We start from the raw sequence: 6,238 nt of genomic DNA, 5'->3' as shown, positions 1-6,238 counted from the left end.
ATAGGGGCTATGCTCTACACTTCCCTCCCCTCCCCCTGCCCGCCCACCTCCCAACCCACTCTTAACGTCCATAAGTCAGATCCTTATCAGATCATTGTTACCTTCTAAAAAGCGATCTATTTTTCACCTGTTGGACTCTGTTAGTGGTCTGAGGAAGAACAGATCACTTTGTAAACTACGGATGGTCTGATAAGGTTTTTACTGACCCACTGACTTTAGAGTTACACTCTGTTTACTACATCATAATGCTGGTTTTGCTGACTTTTTGTTTTTTTATATATTTATAAAAAAAGAAAAAGTTGGTGATTGCATTGGAAGCCCAGGGCGTCACTGGACCTTTGTGGTGTATTGTTAACCAGTGTCTCGTGATACCGTTGCTCTTGGTGTTCCTGACACAGGTAAGGAAACAGTTGGTCACCTCTGGTACAAAATACATACACAATTCAGTATTGTCTCTGTTCACCTTGTTTTTATTTCATTGACAGAATCAAACCAGCATTCCCCACTGTGTAAATAAATGATTTTGCTGAATAAAGTAAAGTCTTAAATTCATATGTTGAAGCAATTTTTTTTAAAGTTCTGATAAGTCTTAAAGAGGGTGGTTTACTTTTTGATGTCAACAATCTAGAAATCCTAGGACTATGCTATATATTTCTTCTAGCTTATACTTTGAACATAGGATTTATATGTACTTTAAATATACTTGAGAATTAGTATTTAATGGCTATTTTTACAAATACGTAATTTATGCTGACACAAATTATGGCAGCAATATTACCTTTAAGAAAGATTAAGCACCCAGAAAAAGATGTAAATTCTCGATTCTACACCTCTATTTTAGGATAATAAGTATTATCACCACAAATTATACTTAATAAAGACTAGAAAAATGCTTCTAAAAATTTACAGTATCTTAAATTATTTTCACAGTGGGCCATCAGAAAGAACTTAGCTCTGTTCTTTTACAAAAGGCTAAGGTGGTCAGATCACCCTCAGGGGAGGGTACCTGCACGTTTCTTTTGGGGAAAACACATTTCAACTTAAAAGTTTTTCTTTTGTTTTTGCATGTGGTATCTTATAAATGACTTTTATACACTAGAATCTGCCTCGTTTATCTTTACATAGGTTTAAGTCAACTGGCATTAAAACATTTATTCAAGAAAAGGAGATGGATATAAAAAAGCTGCCTGAGATGCATAGATATGTCATCAAAGTAGAGAAACCTTCCAATATTTTTGAGACAGTTTGACCAGTCTTTTAAAAAGTGAAAACATAAGTTAATGAGATGACTAAATGCTAGATTATTTTGTGTGTGCATGCTTTAGTTTGAGCTCTTCATGAGTCTAATTGTGGTAAGGAACAATAAACTAGGTTTAAGTATCTTTAAAGATAGAATTTTAAATAGGCATGAACTGTAGTGAGAACTGACTTTTAGTAAACATGGTACCTTCTATTCTAATAAAACATTCACTTTATTTACCTAAAGAATTTAGGTTGCTTATGAATCCTTTTTTTAATCTCTAGGTTAGCTCTAATTATTTTATGATTCTTAACACTTTTTTTTTAATGTAACTTTTTTTTGGGGGGGGGGGTGCAGATCCATTGTTCCTAAGTTGTGTATTCAAGTTTTTGGAAATGTTTATTTAAAAATTGTTTTGCTATACAAGTGTTCTAAACATTGTATCTAAGAGAGTAGCCTGGACTCTAGAATATATGAAATCAGCTATGCGTGCCTTTTTTAACTTTTAAAAGCTTTCTCCTGCCTCATACGGTGTGAAATCACAGTGAGTTGCTCAGTAACGTATTGCAGTACCCGTTTGCTGTTGGAGACTCCTGTCCAATAATGAAATTGTTCCTGCTCCAGGCTGCAGGAAAGAGGATGGAATTGTTAATAAAGTACACCCAATCTTCTCTGTGCAACAGCAGTATGTAGTCATTTGTTTTCTTCATTTCTACTGCTTTTGTATACATATTATAAAAGTTCAAATTCTTTCCCAAACTATTAGCAGTTCAGATGTTCCTTAATTTATTAAGTATGCTTTTCTTCACAATTTGTTTTTTAAAGTTATAAGTTCTTACTGCATTACAGAACTAATGACTTTGTTTATTTTTATTACAGTATTTAAAATATGTAGTTATTGCCATTTATATTGTGGAGTTTGCAGAATGAAATCAGTTGTATAAACTAAACCTTTAAATTAGCTATGTGTGAGGACTCTTTAATGCTTGCAAAGAGGGGAAGGGGTTTGTAGTTAAATATACACTACTTGAGTTTCTCTTGTGAAGACAGCAAATTAGGCTCTCCCTGTCCTCAGTTAATTTCTGAGTCAGTTTTACTAGTATTGTCCACAGCTTTTCTGTGTAACCACCAGTACTTTAAGAATTTGCAAATAATTTAGTGTACCAAAAAAAAAAATTTGCAAAAGAAAATTCGTACTATTTAAATTTTCTGAGGTAAAATAAGCATAGAATCCTGGCCAGTTGAGGTGTATGTATGGTTTCCAAGGCTTTGTTTTATATCAGAGTTCTCAACTAAAGTTTCTCCAAAGATGTTAATAAAACCAGAGCTTCTGTCATCGATTGCCTCAGTTTTCTGCTCCTTTACACCCAGAGCCATCCGTCTGTTTTGTCTGTTGGCCATGAGAAATTCTAAAACAGGGTATCAATTTTTGAGACTCCATCCAGGAGGCTTGCGAACCCTCAGGTACCAAAGTATGACTGACTAGCGAAAGGACCAGAAGCAGTGAAGGTACAGGCTCTGGGAGGCGTGTGAAGGCCAAGCAGTAGGCCCGCTCGGATTGGTTGAATTGCCACTTGTGGAGGTGTTCATTCTTCACCATCACCTTTGTCATTGATACATTTTCTTGTTGACCCTTGTGTTTTAAGTGCTGTTTTCTCTTTTTTAAACAGTCTGTGGTCCAGTGTCACAGAGTTGCCAGTGGAGCAGTAATTTGTTTTATACTGAATGTTTCGCACTGTATGTTTTGTAGCAGATAGCCATAATTGGTCTTCAGATGGTCAAGTCACATTGCCTGATCCATTTACTGTGTATCTATAATTACTAGAATGAATGACTTGCCGCTAGGAAGCAATGGAAAGAAAGGGATACAGACAACCCAGCAGGACTTAAAGGTTGGTGTGTGTGTGATTGGACTTGATGGGACGTTGTTTCACAAGATTGTCCCTTTCCTGAGCCTCTGGTGGTTGACCAGGGGATGCTGGGACAGGTTCACTTTTTTTTTAATCTTGCCACGTCTGAAGCCAGTACACCCAGATGGCTCTGAGTGTAAAGGAGCAGTTTCAGAGTAAAAGTAAAATCAGTGTTCAGGTAGTTTTCACTACCACTCAAGCGAAGGTTTATGTGTGTGTGTGTTCAGTAGCGTCAGTAACCTTGTAAGATTGCTGTAACTGCTCATCGCTAAGCCTGGTTTATTAGGGTTAGAATAAAATGGGTTCTTTGTATACATTTGGGTAATGATTGTTGCCTTCCTCATTTTCCAGGCTTTCACAATGGATTAAATTAATGACAACATGAATTAAAGGAATATATAATTCCAGTTGGTTCTAGGTACTATGAAATTTCTTACTGCAAAATGGGATAAAGGAGCAAAAATGGTTTGATGGAGACTGCTGGTTAGTAATACCCCTTACATGTTGAGAGCAGAATTTATTACACGGATGTCTGTATCTTAACAGTGCACAAAGTGGGAATCTCAGCATGTTCAGTCACTAAGGCGTGTCCAACTCTTTCCAACCCCACGAACCATAACCTACAAGGCACTTAACGTCCTTCACTGTCTCCCGGAGTTTGCTCAAATTCATGTTCATTGAGTCGGTGATGCCATCTAACCATCTCATCCTCTATTGCCCCCTTCTTTTGCCTTTAGTGTCTCAGCATCAGAGTCTACCAGCTCTTTGGATCAGGTGGCCAAAGTATTGAAGCTTCAGCATCAGTCCTTCCAGTGAATATTGAGGATTGATTTCCTCCAGGGTTGACTGGTTGGATCTAACGTGAAGTCTTGTGCCAGGTTCCCCAGCTAGTTGGAGCCATACCTACATTCTTTCTACATACAGTGCTTCTGCATTAATATAAGAGCAGTGATCATTTGAGCTGGAGATTTATTAGATTACTATGTGTTTGCCCAGTTGTGTCCAACTCTTGGTGACCCCATGGACTGCAGCCTGCCAGGCTCCTCTGTCCATGGGATTTCCCAGGCAAGAGTACTGCCGTGGGCTGCCATTTACTTCTCCAGGGGATCTTCCTGACCCAGCAATCACGCTCATTTCTCTTGTATATCCTGCTTTGGCAGGTGGGTTCTTTACCACTGGAAAGTCACCTTGGAAGCCATCTGTAGTAGAAAGGAATGGTATTTGGTTCCTTTAAGAATATATTAGGGTCTATAAGGTCATGAAACTTCCCAAAGGGGAAAAATTACTCTCTTGACCAAGAACCCTATGTAATGACTAATACTTTTTTCCTACCAAAGTAATAGACACTAACTTAGCATGCTGCAATGTGTAATAATACGAATTTTATAAGCTGATGGGGCAGGAATGTGTGGCAAAGGTGATCTAAGAAAGAGTTCTGTTTTGAAAGGTCTTAACCTGGAAGACCAAGCAAAGTGTCACTCGGGGGAAGAGCTCTTACAACTTAAGTACCTTGTAGGACATGAACTGTATGTAGTGCAGTAGAGGCTTCCAGCCATGTTAGAAAATTCACGGCTTTGACAACATTGAATCCACAAGAATCAAACGTCAGCAATTTTTCTGTAATGTTAAACTTAGACATTTCTTTAGTTTTTTGAAAGTTAAAGGTGTCTTTCAAAGTAAGTCTTGGAATACTGTACAAGGAGTATGTAAGAAAAGTAAGTTCCAAAGACTAAAGCTTGAGTATGAACCCCAAAGGGGTAGGAACATGACTAGTAAGGCACGTTTACTTGGACAAAATTCATTGCCCTCTTATTTTTAAAACTACCACTATCGAACTTTTATATTGACCACTTCATTCTATGTTTATTCAAATTTATATCCATCAACTTTTATATTTGGTTATGTCTGAAATCCCTCAAAGTTTGATTAGGGTTTTAAAAATTTCTTAACACTGGAGGTAGTTGAAGTAATTTTTGCTGAAATAAAATCTCATTTTTAGATGTAGGGTTAAATACGTGCCGGTAGAATTACAGGTTTTCAAAAATAACCACGTTTCTCCCAGTTGTAAAATTCAAAGTCCAAATACAATGAAGTCCAAATACAAAGAGCTGTTAAACTGACCCACACGGGCAGACGGGACTGCTGGGTTCTCCTTGGAGATACACGCACAATAGATACAAGTGACTTGGGGTGACGCTTTTAGTTATTGTCATTAAAGAGCGGTGGTGGTGCTACTGCTGGTGGCTTTCACATAGTTTCCTACAGTTACTTTTACTGAAAGTGAGATTCACACTAAAGGTACATAATAGGAATCGTTTGGTGTAATTTTATTTTTTGGTCAAGAACACACTTTATTCTTTTTTGTTTAAAAGGAAGCCATTTAAACATGTATATTTACATTTTCCCCAAGGTAAAATGCTCTGGATGTGAGAATATCTGATTGACTAAAAATGGAAGCCAGGGTTATTTTCAGACAATGCAAATTTCCTTTATTTCCTCTGGTTTACTTGGAGAGAGGATGTAGGCACTAAGAGGTCACAACTTAAATTTTACAACGTAAGTCTGCTAAATGTGAAACAGCTACTGAGACACTCGGTTTTAGTACTTTTAAAGGGTTATAAGCTAGCTTTATATTAAGTTTCAAATGAATGCCTTAAATGTAAGCTTATTAAAAAAAACGTGAAATATACTTCCTGTTCGCTCCCAGTTTTTCAGTCCTCTGGGAGTCAGGTGACTTCCAATCGGTTTGCTGTCTTTGAGACTTTAAAATACTTTAGCAAGTTGGAGTCTTTCATTGAAAACTAGCAAATGCAGAGAATATAGTTGTTTTCTTCTTGTAAAGAGTTGTTTGGAATAATATGAATGTATTGGGTACCTCGCCTGCCTTGGTATTTTCAGCCTCAAAAAGTAGCCTTCACAGAAGTTTTAACATTCCCAGTTGAAATGTACATTCTTAATGTCCAAAAACCGAATACTGAATGCACTATAAAACCCTTCCAAAGTTATTACAAAGAAGACGGAAAGGGAAACTCAAACTATCTAAACGAGATTTTTTTTTTTTACCATATAAATAATTGTTTTAAATTTA

Source organism: Bos taurus, chromosome 12 (assembly GCF_002263795.3).
Source record: "Bos taurus isolate L1 Dominette 01449 registration number 42190680 breed Hereford chromosome 12, ARS-UCD2.0, whole genome shotgun sequence".
NCBI lineage: Eukaryota > Metazoa > Chordata > Mammalia > Artiodactyla > Bovidae > Bos > Bos taurus.
The sequence above is the reverse complement of the archived record's forward strand: the minus strand, read 5'-3'. Positions refer to the sequence as shown.